The sequence below is a fragment of the Bufo gargarizans genome, chromosome 1 (genome assembly GCF_014858855.1).
Source record: "Bufo gargarizans isolate SCDJY-AF-19 chromosome 1, ASM1485885v1, whole genome shotgun sequence".
NCBI classification, from domain to species: Eukaryota; Metazoa; Chordata; class Amphibia; order Anura; family Bufonidae; genus Bufo; species Bufo gargarizans.
The window spans coordinates 606,122,257-606,138,312 of record NC_058080.1 but is presented as its reverse complement, the minus strand read 5'-3'; positions in this window follow the sequence as shown (position 1 = coordinate 606,138,312).

The following is a 16,056-nucleotide window of genomic DNA, read 5'->3' as shown; positions in this document are numbered from 1 at the left end:
GGAGGAATTGGGCAACTATACGCCAGTAAGCCTGACATCAATAGTGGGGAAATTAATGGAAACCATACTTAAGGAGAGGATTGTGGAACATTTAAAATCCCATGGATTGAAAGATGAAAAACAGCATGGGTTTACTTCAGGGAGATCATGTCAAACTAATCTTATTGATTTTTTTTTTATTGGGTGACTAAAATAATAGATGGCGGAGGTGCAGTAGACATCGCTTATCTAGACTTTAGTAAGGCTTTTGACACTGTCCCACATAGAAGGATTATCAATAAATTGCAGTCTTTGAGCTTGGTCTCCCATATTGTTGAATGGATTAGGCAGTGGCCGAGGGACAGACAACAGAGGGTTGTAGTCAATGGAGTATATTCAGACCATGGTCTTGTTACCAGTGGGGTACCTCAGGGATCTGTTCTGGGACCCATATTGTTTAATATCTTTATCAGCGAATATTGCAGAAGGCCTGGATGGTAAGGTGTGTCTTTTTGTTGATGACACAAAGATTTGTAACAGGGCTGATGTTCCTGGAGGGATACACCAAGTGGAAAAGGATTTAGGAAAACTAGAGGAATGGTCAAAAATCTGGCAACTAAAATGTAATGTTGATAAGTGCAAGATAATGCACCTGGGGTGTAAAAACCCAAGAGCAGAATATAAAATCAGTGATACAGTCCTAACCTCAGTATCTGAGGAAAGGGATTTAGGGGTCATTATTTCAGAAGACTGAAAGGTAGGCAGACAATGTCATAGAGCAGCAGGAAATGCTAGCAGAATGCTTGTGTGTATAGGGAGAGGCATTACCTGTAGAAAGAGATTTTCCTATATTTCTCTCATATTTAATAGGATAGGAAATTACAAAATTAATAATCTCTTCAGGAATTGTTCAGATTATTATAACCCACCTTCCAGGAAACCCGCGGGCAAATCAGAGATTCCCGCTCTTAGATATAAAGGTTCTCAGACACACTGTATTGTCGTCCAGTTATATTTGGTATCAGATGATGCGTAAAATTTATTGATTGGACTTACAGGTATGGAGAAACGGGCAAAACAAAGATTCTGCCAGATTTTCTCCCTATGGGGCAAAGGACTGCCCCTGTTCCAATTACCCAAGGCTGGACCTTTACGTGTAATAACCACTCCCCGCTTCAGAGTGGGTAAAAACAGTGACACACTCAGGTCCTGGTTCCTTCACCTACTATCTGACGTAGACTAACATCACGACCGCCCTTTGCCTTTTACTAGAAACTACCACGGTAATTCTGAACTTCTATTCCCTTCCACCTCTTATATATTTCTTTCCAACCAATCTGTTCAACTGGCAGGTATATTTATCTGTCAGTTTTAATGCATATATTTTGTGCATAGTTTTTAGAATAAAACTAACGATTGCATCATTTCAGTTTTGCCCTTGTTCCTTGATTATCTGGTTTATGCTAAGAACTCTGTCCTCAGAGGAGACATACTACTGCATTGTCTTATTCTTCTAAATTGTTAATTGGTTATCTAGGTTGCAAATTACCGTTTCTTCCCTTTAGGATAAGCTAGCTAGCCTTTTTGATTGTATCATGTATGGGCACACAAACCAATCTTAAACGTCTACGGTGCTCACAGTGGATTTGCCTCAAGAAGTCTCTAGGGGACGAGACCTGTATGGCAACTGTGGCATAGTACGATGGGATTGGCGGGTGGTTTGTCACAGACCAATCTCTTTTTAGGGCAGGGAGCACAGAATAAAAAGGGATACCTTTATAATCTTGGGTTCCAAATATAGCTCTTTATTCTGATTTGATAGTTATATCACCTAGTTATACTAGACCCCAGTTATATTCCTTACTAGCAGAAGGACCCGGCTTCGCACAGGTATATTTTATCTATTTAATTTAATGTTTATTTGTTTCGTTAAAAGATATTAACAGTATCCCCCATAACAGTGACCTCTACAGCTCCCCACCCTTTTAACAGTGAACTCCACAGTCCCCTACCCCTTAACACTTCCCCCCACAGTGCGCTGCCACTTTAAAATGGGACCTTCATTGCAGCCTGCCCCTTTAACAGTGAGTTTCACAGCAACCCACTCCCTTGACAGTGACCTCCTCAGGGTCCCACCCCCTTAACAGTGACCTCTACAGTACCCCGCTTCCTTAACAGTGACATCACAGTACTCTGCTGCCTTAACAGTGACCTCCACAGCAGATGCCCTTTTAATAGTGACCCCTGCCCTCTTAACAGTGACCTCCACAGTGTCCGCCCCTTTAACAGGGACCTCCACAGCGACCTGCCCCCTTAACAGTAAAATCCACAGTGAACGCCTCTTTAACAAGTATCTCCACAGTGCCCGCCCCTTTAACAGTGACCTACACAGCGCCCTGCCCCTTTAACCCTTTAAGGACACAGCCTTATTTCACCTTAAGGACCAGGCCATTTTTTGCAAATCTGACCAGTGTCACTTTATGTGGTGATAACTTTAAAACGCTTTTACTTATCCACGCCATTCTGAGATTGTTTTTTCATCACATATTGTACTTCATAACACTGGTAAAATAAAGTCAAAAATTTTGATTTTGATTTATAAAAAAAAATACCTAATTTACCAAAATTTGGGAAACATTAGCAAATTTCCAAGTTTAAATTTCTCTACTTCTATAATACATGGTAATAACTCCAAAAATAGTTATTAGTTTACATTCCCCATATGTCTACTTCATGTTTGGATCATTTTGGGAATGGATTTTTTTTTTTGGGGGGGGGGGGGGAGGATGTTACAAGGCTTAGAAGTTTATATGCAAATCTTGAAAATTTTCAGAAATGTTTAAAAACCCACTTTTTAGGGACCAGTTCCAGTCTGAAGTCACTTTGTGAGGCTTACATAATAGAAACCACCTAAAAGTGACCCCATCCTAGAACCTACACCCCTCAAGGTATTCAAAACTGATTTTACAAACATCATTAACCCTTTAGGTGTTCCCCAAGAGTTGATGGCAAATGGTGATGAAATTTCAGAATTTAAATTTTTTGCCAAATTTTCAATTTTATTCCATTTTTTCCACTAATAAAGCAAGGGTTAACAGCCAAACAAAACTCTATATTTATTGCCCTGACTCTGCGGTGGACAGAAACACCCAATATGTGGTCGTACTCCACTGTATGGCCCCACGTCAGGGCATAGAAGGAAAGGAGCGCTGTGTGATTTTTGGAAGGCAGATTTTGCTGGACTGGTTTGTTTATACCATGTCCCATTTGAAGCCCACATGATGCACCCCTACAGTAGAAACTTCCTAAAAGTGACCCCATCTAAGAAACTACACCCCTCAAGGTATTCAAAACTGATTTTACAAGCTTCATTAACCCTTTAGGCATTCCATAAGATTTAATGGAAAATGGAGATAGAATTTCACTTTTTTGGAAGATTTTCCATTTTAATTTAAAAAAAAATCCAGTAACAAAGCAAGGGTTAACAGCCAAACAAAACACAATATTCATTGCCTTGATTCTGTAGTTTGCAGAAACGCTCCATATGTGGTCATAAACTACTGTACAGGCACTCGGCAGGACGTAGAGGGAAAGAGCGCTGTGTGGTTTTTGGAAGGCAGATTTCGATGGACTGGTTTATTTACACCATGTCCCATTTAAAGCCCCCTGATGCACCCCTAGAGTAGAAACTCCAAAAAAGTGACCCCATTTTGGAAACTACGGGATAAGGTGGCAGTTTTTTTGGTACTATTTTAGGCTACATATGATTTTTGGTTGCTCTATATTACACTTTTTGTGAAGCAAAGTAACAAAATATAGAAATTCGGAAATTTCATCTCCATTTGCCATTGACTCTTGTGGAACACCTAAAGGGTTAACAAAGTTTGTAAAATCAGTTTTGAATACCTTGAGGGGTGTAGTTTCTTAGATGGGGTCCCATTTTTGGAGTTTCTACTCTAGGGGTGCATTAGGGGGGCTTCAAATGGGACATGGTGTCAAAAAACAAGTCCAGCAAAAACTGCCTTCCTCTACGCCCTGACGTGGGGCCATATCCATATGGCATTCCTTTCCTTCTGCGCCCTGCCGTGTGGCCATACAGCAGTTTACGGCCACATATGGGGTGTTTCTGTAAAATAAGTATTCAGGGCAAAAAATATTGAGTTTTGTTTGGCTTTTAACCCTTGCTTTGCTATGGGAAAAAATAGATTAAACTGGAAAATTTGCCCAAAAATACCTGTTTTGGCACGGTTTTTATTTTTTATTATTTCCAACATTCATCTGACAGATTAGATCATGTGCTATTTTTATAGAGCAGGTTGTTACGGACGCAGGGATACCTAATATGTTAACTTATTTAAATGTATTTAAGTTTTACACAATAATATCATTTTTGAAACCCAAAAAATCATTTTAGTGTCTCCATAGTCTGAGAGCCATATTTTTTATTTTTTTTTATTTTTTTTTGGGCGATTGTCTTAGTTAGGGTCTCATTTTTTGCAGGATGAGATGATTATTTTAATGGTATGATTTTTGGGTGCATATACCTTTTTGATCGCCTGCTATTACACTTTTTGTGATGTAAGGTGACAAAATTAAGGCTTTTTTTTACACCATTTTTATTTTTAATTTTTATGTTGTATACCTGAGGGGTTAGATCATGTGATATTTTTATATAGCAGGTTCTCACTGACACGGGAATACCTAATATGTATACCTTTTTCTTTTATTAAGGTTTTACACAATAATATCATTTTTGAAACCCCAAAAACTTGTTTTAGTGTCTCCATAGTCTGAGAGCCATAGTTTTTTTTATTTTTTGGGCAATTATTTTATGTAGGGTTTTAATTTGTGCGGAATGAGATGACGGTTAGAGACGGTTAGATTGGCACCATTGTGCGGGGCATACGCCTTTTTGATCGCTTGGTGTTGCACTTTTAGTGACGTAAGGTGACAAAACCCAAAAAATTTTTTACCACAGTTTTTATTTTATTTTTTTGAGTGTTCACCTGAGGGGTTAGGTCATATGATATTTTTATAGAGCCGGTCGTTACGGACGTGGTGATACCTAATATGTACCGTATTTTTCACCCCATAAGACCCACTTTTTTCCCCTAAAAGTGGGGGGAAAATGCACCTGTGTCTTATGGAGCAAATGCTGCCATTTTACATCGCAGTGTGCGATGCTGCAGTGTCGCAGACTGCGATGTGTCAGCTGGACGGGGGAGGGAGGCGGGGCGGTCACTGTACTCCGGCCCCACCACTCACTCACTTCATTAATGCCTAAACATTTTATAATAATAGCTTTCATTGAAGTTTCGATCCCCAGCCCCATCTTTACTACGGTACTTACTAGATGTCCTGTAGCAGTCAGAGCAGGGCGGGCGGCCGTAACTCACAGACGTCACCTGCCTGCGCCGCCTACTTCATTCATAAATTGGTGAGCGGTGGGGCAGGAGTACAGTGACCGCACCGGCCCCGCCCCATTTGCATGCCACCAACCCCTCCCACAGGTATATTAGGGCATATGCGGATAGCACTATTATAGGGTGGGGGATATGTGGATGGCACTGTTATGGGGAGGGGGAAATATGTGGATGGCACTGTTATGGGGGGGTGATCTGTGGGTGGCACTGTTATGGGGGGTGATCTGTGGATGCCACTATTATGGGGTGGGGGATATGTGGATGGCACTGTTATGGGGGGGGATCTGTGGGTGACACATATATAGCAGTGTCATCCACAGATCCACCCCCCATAGCAGTGTCATCCACAGATCACCCCCCATAACAGTACTATCCACAGATCACCCTCCATAACAGTGCCATCTACATATCTCCCCCCATAACAGTGCCATCCACAGATCACCCCCATAACAGTGCCATCCACAGATCCACCCATAACAGTGCCATCCACAGATCCCCCATTACAGTGCCATCCACAGATCCCCCCATTACAGTGCCATCCACAGATCCCCCCATTACAGTGCCATCCACAGATCCCCCCCATTACAGTGCCATCCACAGATCCCCCCCATTACAGTGCCATCAACAGATCCACCCATAACAGTGCCACCCACAGATCCCCCATAACAGTGCCATCCACATATCCCCCATAGTAGTGTCATGCACAGACCACCATTAGTTCAAAACCCACCGAAAGCACACCTTTTGGTTAAAAAAAATGTTTTTCTTATTTTCCTCCTCAAAAACCTAGGTGCGTCTTATGAGCCGGTGCATCTTATAGAGCGAAAAATACAATATATATTTTATTTTATTTTTTTAAAGTTTTACACAATAATATTATAAAAAATAAAATAAAATACATGTTTTAGTGTCTCCATAGTCTGAGAGTCATAGTATTTTCAGTTTTTAGGCAATTGTCTCAGGTTGGGTACCATTTTTGCGGGATGAGATGGCGGTTAGGTTGGCACTATTTTGTAGAGCATCCGACTTTTTGATCGCTTGCTATTACACTTTTTGTGATTTAAGGTGATAAAAAATGGCTTTTTTGACACTGTTTTTATTTTAATTTTTTTGCGGTGTTCACCTTAGGGTTTAGGTCATGTGGTATTTTTATAGAGCAGGGTCTTCCGGATGCGATGATACCTAACATGTCAACTTATTTTTAACTTTTAACATAAAAAAATTCTGGGAGCCATATTGTTTTTATTTTTTGGGCCATTGTCTCATGTAGTGGCTCATTTTTTGCGGGATGAGGCAACGGTTTGAATGGTACTATTTTGGCGTACATACGACTTTTTTTAACACTTTTATTACCTAAGGTGGGCAAAATGTCAATTTGATTATAGTTTTTATTTTTTATGGCGTTCACTGTGCGGGAAATGTAACATGACCGTTTTATAGATCAGGTCGTTACGGACGCGGTGATATATAACATGTGTAGGGAATTTTTATTTTTAATCAGGGATAAATGTGTTTTTTTATTTTTACCTTTTTTCACTTTCTAAAATGTTTATTTTTACCCAGACCCACTTGGTTCTTGAAGATCCAGTGGGTCTGATGTCTGTATAATACAGTACAGTACACTGTATAGTGTACTGTACTGTATTTCACTTACACTTTGAACAGATCTCTGCCTTTAGCACAGATCTGTTCAGCACCATGGACAGCAGGATGCCTGAGAAGGCGTCCTGTTGCCATGGGAACCTTCCAAGTGTGCTATTTGCATTTGGTATCTGTTGCTGTCAACTCTCAAGATGAGATCCAAAGAGCTGTCACTATCAGTGAAGCAAGCCATCATTAGGCTGAAAAAAGAAAACAAACCCATCAGAGAGATAGCAAAAATATTAGGCGTGGCCAAAACAACTGTTTGGAACATTCTTAAAAAGAAGGAACGCATCAGTGAGCTCAGCAACACCAAAAGACCCGGAAGACCACGGAAAACAACTGTGGGGGATGACTGAAGAATTCTTTCCCTGGTGACGAAAACACCCTTCACAACAGTTGGCCAGATCAAGAACACTCTCCAGGAGGTAGGTGTATGTGTGTCAAAGTCAACAATCAAGAGAAGATATCACCAGAGTGACTACAGAGGGTTCACCACAAGATGTAAACCATTGGTGAGCCTCAAAAACAGGAAGGCCAGATTTGAGTTTGCCAAACGACATCTAAGAAAGCTTTCACAGTTCTGGAACAACATTCTATGGACAGATAAGACCAAGATCAACTTGTACCAGAGTGATGGGAAGAGAAGAGTATGGAGAAAGAAAGGAACTGCTAATGATACTAAGCATACCACCTCATTAGTGAAGCATGGTGGTGGTAGTGTCATGGTGTGGGCATGTATGGCTGCCAATGGAACTGTTTCTCTTGTATTTATTTATGATGTGACTGCTGACAAAAGCAGAAGGATGAATTCTGAAGTGTTTCGGGCAATATTATCTGCTCATATTCAGCCAAATGCTTCAGAACTCATTGAACAATGTTGGTTAACAGTGCATATGGACAATGACTCAAAGCATACTGCAAAAGTCACCAAAGAGTTTTTTAAGGGAAAGAAGTGGAATGTTATGCAATGGCCAAGTCAATCACCTGAGCTGAATCCGATTGAGCATGCATTTCACTTGCTGAAGACAAAACTGAAGGGGAAATGCCCCAAGAACAAGCAGGAACTGAAGACAATTGCAGTAGAGGCCTGGCAGAGCATTATCAGGGATGAAACCCAGTGTCTGATGATGTCTATGCATTCCAGACTTCAGGCTGTAATTGACTGCAAAGGATTTGCAACCAAATATTAAAAAGTGAAAGGTTGATTTATGATTATTGTTCTGGCCCATTACTTTTGGTCCCTTAACAAGTGGGAGGCACATATGCAAACTGTTGTAATTCCTACACCGTTCACCTGATTTGGATGTAAATACCCTCAAATTAAAGCTGACAGTCTGCAGTTAAAGCATATCTTGTTTGTTTCATTTCAAATCCATTGTGGTGGTATATAGAGCCAAAAATGTTAGAATCGTGTCAATGTCCCAATATTTATGGACATTTGTGTAACATCCCGGAGTTATGTTACCAAACTCTTTTTCCCTGCTACCACATGTCAAGTGTAATTATATTGTCATTAATGTCATTTTATGTATTTTCTAGGCCTGTTTTATATATTATGCTGTAATTTCTATGTTCACCAGTAGGAGGCAGCAGTATGTAGCAGGGCCATAGCCAGTTTAGTATTGCTAGGTTGGAATAGTTCATTCAAATTTAGTCCTCCCCCTCTGTGAGCAGAAGTGGGACGGTCCCATGTCCTGTTTCATGGGGAGGAGAAGGAAGTTAGTGAGTGTATCAGCCACCCCTGCTTGGGGAAGGTTGTGTTAGTAGGAGCTCCCAGAAAATAGGGATCCCAAATCAGGACCCTGTCTCGGTTGAGACCAGAGAACCTTTCCAGCCTGAGCCATCAGCCTCAGCTGGTTGACAAGAAAAGCAGCCACCTCCAGCCTCCAGGAAGAAGCATTCCCTGGGAGCCAAGCTGTGAGTACATATCCAGAGTCCAGGAGAAGCCAAATTCCTCCTCAGCTAGTCAGGCCCATTACAAGCAGAATATAGACAGAGCAGAAGATAGATACCTGCCATATTCTCCAGGCATATGATCAGAAGCAGAAGAGATATTGATCCCTGCCAATACCTGCTGGGACCTAAAGGACTATTGCTGTAACTCGTGTGGATTTATGCTGCATTAAGTAAAGACAAGTTGGATTATATCACAAGTCAGAATCTCATTTACTGCTACTAAGTTCCTCAATTACTCCTACTAGCAGCACTCAATTTATTGCAAGTGAGCCAGGATCCAGGAGTCCAGCCGTACCCAGGTAGCAGACACCGTTGACATTACACAGACGTTATCTCCCTCTGGCATTCCTCACCTGGTACGTGAGTTGCAACACCTTAAAGGGCCCTGAGACTATAACCTGCGCACCCTGCAATTGGCGTCACAAACAAAAACTATTTACTATATCTACACCTGACCCAGACAGCACTTAGTATTGCGCCAGTGTGCATTAGTCCGAATCCAGCTTACTGCGTATGTCTAAACCTTAATGTAAAAAATAGATAAGCGACGCTGTGGATACTCACCTTAAGATCTCTGCCAGTGACAAAAGATAAGAACTGCATGACTCTATTTTTTTATACTAAGCCTTACTTTTTGCTTGTACATTAATACTGAACAATATTACAAGTTAACTATTAGTTGATCAGACATACTAAAGAGGATTGAGATACGGATCCTGTGCATTGAACTGGTTAATATGTTCCATCTAACTTGCTATACATATGTTCCATTTACCTTGTTATATTTAACTTGAAAATGACTACTATTCTGTGATATGACCTTATGTACGGCCTCAGGCTTTTTCTGTCTGATTTATGACATTATTTTTTCTGTCATTTTGCTGTAGTTTGACAAAGACCGCCTCGGCCGAAACGTCACGATTTACACTGCTGCTTATCAAATAAACACTTATTATTCTATACAAGTTACTCTGTGCTGGAGTTCCTTCTATTTTGATATCAGCTGCGTGGGAACCTTACTCCAAGCACACCAATCGGAGTGCAACAATTCTAGTGCATATGTCAGCAGGAAAAAGAAAGAGGAAGAAGACGGAATCTCCCATGAGAGGAAGTGGGGGAGGGCTTGCTCTGATTGGCTCCCAGGCTGACAGAAAGCCTGGATAAACCAATCAATGTTGCAGCAGGCAGGAAGGTGCCCTAGCAGACCGGGCAGAACTCCAGTCTTACAGGGTCTGCCAGAAAAAATACAATCTTTGGGAGTCAGGGGGTGTGAAAAATCGATCCAGGACAGTCTGAAATCAATCATGCTTATTGCCAGGGAGGGTGAAGGTAAAGGCTAGGATTCCAAAGAAGACTTATGTGTGTTGTGTACAATAGAGAGACAGACAGGGAAAGAGAAGACAGGACCTGTGGCTGTGCCTGCTGTCATAAGTGCAGGTACACTTCAAAAGCAGCTACCTGCAAGCAAATACTTTCATTCTTTTCCCCCCATTTTCACAGAAATACTTTTGTTGTGGGGTTTAATATAATTAAGCAGTAGATCTATATTAGAAATGAGCGAATCGAAGTTGACAAAGTGGAATTTGATCCGAATTTCAGGAAAAATACGATTCGTCCCGAAGTCGAATTTCCTAAGGCTTCATGGTAACGAATCACATTCTAAAATGGCAGCTGCACATGTTCCAAAGTGAAAGTAAGAAGAGAGCACCCACAATGCCATGCAGACAGCCAATCTGCAAATAGCCAACCTTATAAAAAGCCTCCTCATGCCCGAGCTCCACCATTTTACAGTGAACTTAGTGCAAAGAGAGACGTTGCAGGCACTAGGGACAGTGATCAGGAAAGACTTTATTTACAAAAAAAAGATTGAGCCGTTCAGGAAAAAAACATTTCAGGGAAAGGATAGGGAGGCAGTATCCACACTGTAGGGAGAGACCAGGAACCAATAAGATAGTGTAAAGCTTGGGTAATAGGGGCTATTATATAACTCCTTGCTGCACTAATTGGGGTTAAAAAAAGACCTATTACTACAGATTTTAGGTTGTTTTAAACAGTAATTGCAGTAATCCTAGGATCTGTTATTGGCTTGAGAGTGCTGTTTGATACAACCAGTTTTGGGGTGTATTTTTATTTTAAATATAAAAAACTATGTTTATTCATCCTTGCTTTTGGAGTGAATTTGCGGCCTGATAAAACAGTTTTGGGGTTTGTTTATTTAATTTATAAAAGTCCTTCCATTCATCCTTGCTTCTGGGGTTAATTTGTGGTCTGATACATGCAGTTTTGGGTAGTATTTATTTCATATATAATAGTACTTCCATTAATTCTCGCTTTTGGGGTAAATTTGCCACCTGATACAAACAGTTTTGGGGTGTGTTTATTTTAAATATATAAAAGTACTTCCATTCATCCTTGCTTCTGGGGTAAATTTGTGGTCTGATACAAGCAGTTTTGGGTAGTATTTATTTCATATATAAAAGTACTTCCATTCATCCTTGCTTCTGGGGTGAATTTGTGGTCTGATACAAGCAGTTTTGTGTAGTACTGTATTTATTTCATATATAAAAGTACTTCGATTCATCCTTGCTTTTGGAGTGAATTTGCGTCCTGATACAAACAGTTTTGGTGTGTGTTTATTTTAAATATATAAAAGTGCGTCCATTCATCCTTGCTTTTGGGTTGAATTTGCATCCAACTGTCTGATACAACCAAATTTGGGGTGTATTTAGTTGATATATGAGTACTTGCAATCAGGCTTGCTGTACGGGTGAAGAAAGCAGGTTCCTCGGGCTTAAGAAAAAAATAAAGATACTAGAGGTGATCACACCATAAAGACCATGAACAGATTCCCCGCTGAGACTGCCTGCCACGCATCTTCCCGCAACAGGTGGCAGGAGATCGGTGAGACTGGCAACACGTGGTTTGATCTGACATGTTTTCCATTTGGATCAAAGGACGTCTGTGTTTTTATGGTGCTTGTCACACCTTCTTTCCCCAGGTGTGGCTATTATGGTTATTTTACCTTCTCTATTTATTGTAGTTTTTCCCACTATGCTATGTGGTTTATAGCTTCTGTTTGAGTTGTGGATAGCTGGTGTGTGGATCTCGGCTGAGTTCCTGGTGCTGCCATAGCCACTTGAAGTTAAGTGTATTTTGTTTGGGTTATTTTGTGTGTTATTAAGGCCTGAGGAAGACTCCTGTTCGTCCTTATGGAGGAACAGGTTGTCTCAGTCCTGACATTAGTCCCAGGGTCCTATAGGGTGAGTTAGGATACTAGGTATTCCTGTGTATGAACTCACCTACCTCTGGGGTCTGTTCATACTGGCAGTTAGTCAGGACTTTGATTAGGGTTTTACTAGGAGGTGTCCCTCTTCCACACCCAAACGTGGTGTTTCCCTCCCACACTTCTCTACACACTTTTAGGGTGGTCAAATACTTTTACATCTAATTCGATGCCTCAATCAGTAGTTGCAGAGTTGGTGTGAAATAGCGGCCTGATACTACACAGAGTGAGTTCACTGTTCAGTTATTTGATCAGTTATTACTATAATTTTTTGTGAGCCAAAATCAGACTGAAGCCTACTCAGAGATAAGGTGTAATGGAAATGGAAAGATCTGCACCTGTTCTGTGTTTTTGACCCAAACCTGGTTTGATACTACACATTTTAGGATGTTCAAATTATTTTACACTTAATTTGATGCGTCAATCAGTAGTTGCGGAGCTGGTGCGAAATTGCGGCCTGACACTATTGCTCTTTTACCCTTGCAGTTAATGTTACAGTACAGTATGTCTAACAGACAGGTGTGGAGGAGAGATCAGCTGCTTCCTCCCGTTGGTGAGAGTCAAATGGGAGCCTGTGTTGCGAGCAGTCACGCACGTGGCCGTGAGACTGGTGAGGGTGACATCAGTGACATGCAGAAAGTGGCGGACGATAATGTGGCCGATCGCACGTGGGAGCCGGATAAAGAGACACCTTCATCATCATCAGTTGTCTTATGTGAAACAAGGTGTATTTTGTTGCCACTATTTTTGGGGTACCTCTACTATATTTTGTAACCAAAAATTTGAGGACAACAGTTTGAAAAATCAACGCAATTTCATCATTGTTTTTAATACCTATTTTTACAGTGTTCATCATGTGGTAAAAATTACATTATTTAGTATGACTTTGGAGATAACAAGTTTATATGGTTTCTGTAATGTTTAACTTCTTTAAAAAATATATATCTCTTTAAGAAAAAAAATTGCTTTGTGTTGCCCTATTCTGACATTCTTGCAGTGTTGGGATTCTTAGGCTCGAAGGTTAGTACAACATCTGCATGGAGTTTGTATGCTCTCCCTGAGTTTGCATGGGTTTGCTCCCACACTCTATACACATACTGATAGGGACCTTATATTGTGAGCCTCATTGGGGACAGCTTGATGCTAATGTCTGTAAAGCGCTGCAGAATATTGCTCTATATAAATGCGTAAAAATAAAATTATTGGTATAAATGTGTCCTTTTGATTATTTTTCATAAAATTTTTCATGGGGCACAACGTAACCAAAAAAAATCTGCTATTATAGGACAATATGTGAAATCAGAAGTGCTTTTTTTATTTTTATTTTAGGGAATTTTGAACGATAAAGGGCTATTTACCAACGATCTAATACAGCACTGTGGAAATAGGAGTAAATAAACTGTTAAATTGCTGTTTCGTTTATCTTCGCTTAACAAAGTGGACAGACCCCCGAAATGTAGCTACATGCTTGCTAGGTACTACATGTGCTGAACCTCAGAAGGACACTCTTCACACAGGACTTTATTGATAAGTATTGACTTTGTAATAACATGTGCTTCTGACTATGAGTCATTTATGTATGCACTATAATGTGAATGTTTTTGGATAAAGTAACATAAAAAAAGAAGCTTATTTGGTTTTTGGTGTGTTATTTACTCTAAGTGTGAATTGGAGTTGAGTTGGGATATCAACGTTTTTGCACCATTGTGGTCCAGTAGTGCAACTAAGTATTGTATATGCCATCAATAATTTGACTGAGGAATAGTGTGGTATCTTGCCTTTAGAGCCAGCAAATCCCCCTTACACTTCAGGGGCACTAAAGTACTTATCTTTTGGAACAACTCAGCCAAAGTGACCCGTAAAAGGCAATAATTCTGTACGATTTGCACAACTGTATACCGTATGCTAAGCATATAAAATTTCAGCTGCAGTACCCAGACACTTTGAGTTGCCCAATGCATTGGTACAGTAGTTACTTTAAAAATGTCAGCAGAGGTGACCTCCTATTTGTGGAGCAAGGATTAGTGGAACACAGAAATGGAGCAGTAAAAATGGACATCAGGAACTATACAGAAAGAGCATCATTACCTTGTTGGAATAATCGCACTGGCAGAGCTACCATCCACCTCTGCTTCTCCAAAGAATTGTGCTGCTGAGCCTTAATTCCCCGTCACACAGGAGGCAGCAGAAAACAGGATGTATTAGCATCCTAGCAACAGGCACGTGTGACTGACAAACAAATACCATACTTTCTCAATGCTTTGACCCCTTTTATTCCACAGATTTCCAGAGGGACTCTTCTACTTATTTTTATTTTAGCACAAGACCACAACATAACAAAACGTGAAAAAAAATAAAAGGGTCTTGAGACTTTCCGAATGCAATGTACATACCACACATTTGCATACATCTGTATATTATCCATTAATAAAAGCATTGTATGAACTAAAACATGGTTAAAAATGCTAAATAAATTACATTTATTTAAACAATATGTACCATTTAAATTCTGTATTTAATGTCATCAATTGTTCATGGTTTTATGCATAATATCATTAACTTTAATCTACATTTTGAATAAATGGAAACTTTTTTTTCCCATAGCTGTTGAGATCAGCGTTGCTAAGCAGCTAAGGTCATTTAGCTTATTATGTGGCATCAAACCATTATTCTGAGTCAGTCAGCATGCTAAAAAATATAAGCTTTGTTGTTTCCAGACACGAAGGGCATTTCTAAGTAATGTATTCTTATTTTAATGTAACCATATTCCCAGTTTCATGAATCTCATTGCCCAAATACCAATAGAGAAAGATGAGATAACACTGTTTTTCTATTAAAGATGTAAGAAGATAACGAGAGACATGTATGAACCATACATTTCTTTTTGAACTTTAATTTTTTTTGGAGGTGATATGTGTCTAAGGCTTTGCTTGGGTGAGATAGCCACATACAGTACATGATCTGATATGCAGTTTGTTGCAAAACAGTAACCAAGAGTATAAAATTATGGGTGTTATTTTTACAATGAAAATAGTAAGATCTGGTGTTGATCGAGCACCAAAGTGCTTGGGTGTTCGGGTGCTCGGGTCGAACACCTCCAGATGCTTGGGTGCTCTACCGAGCACCTGAGTACAATGGAAGTCAATGGGATAACCCAAGCATTAAACCAGGCACCCCCTGTTATGAAGAGGAGAGGGTGTCTGGTTCATAGGAAAAGATCAGAAATTGATGGAAACACCACTAAAATGGTTCGGGAACAGGATAGGGAGGATTTCTGGATGCTTCTTGGACTCCCAGGTCACTGCTGGGAACAATGTTGTCCGAGTAGTACACCAATTTTACAGACTGACAATAATACGCTCAAAACCGAAGATAAAATCGATTTTAGAGGAAAAATTGTTAGGCAACATTCTTCCCTATATAATTACTTTATAAAGTGCAAGTGTTACCAAAAATTACAAGGAAGAGGCACTAATTAGGGCCATTTCTAGGCAGGGCGAGGGGTGCCACTGCACGGGGCGCAAGTCATTTGGGGGCGCTGGTCACACTGGTGATGCAGGGGGAGGCAACGGGTCAATTCCCCCCCCCCCCCCCACAATATAATTAGAGTCAGGGCGAACAGCGGATCGGGTAATGAGTGCTTCCATTGTGGCTTGTGACTATAGATAACTTCTGCCGGATCGCACGTCCCCGTGACGTCCAAGATCCGATTGGATATCTTCCCTATCAACTTTTGATGTTCTTTTATGCGCCTACCATAGTGATCACGGG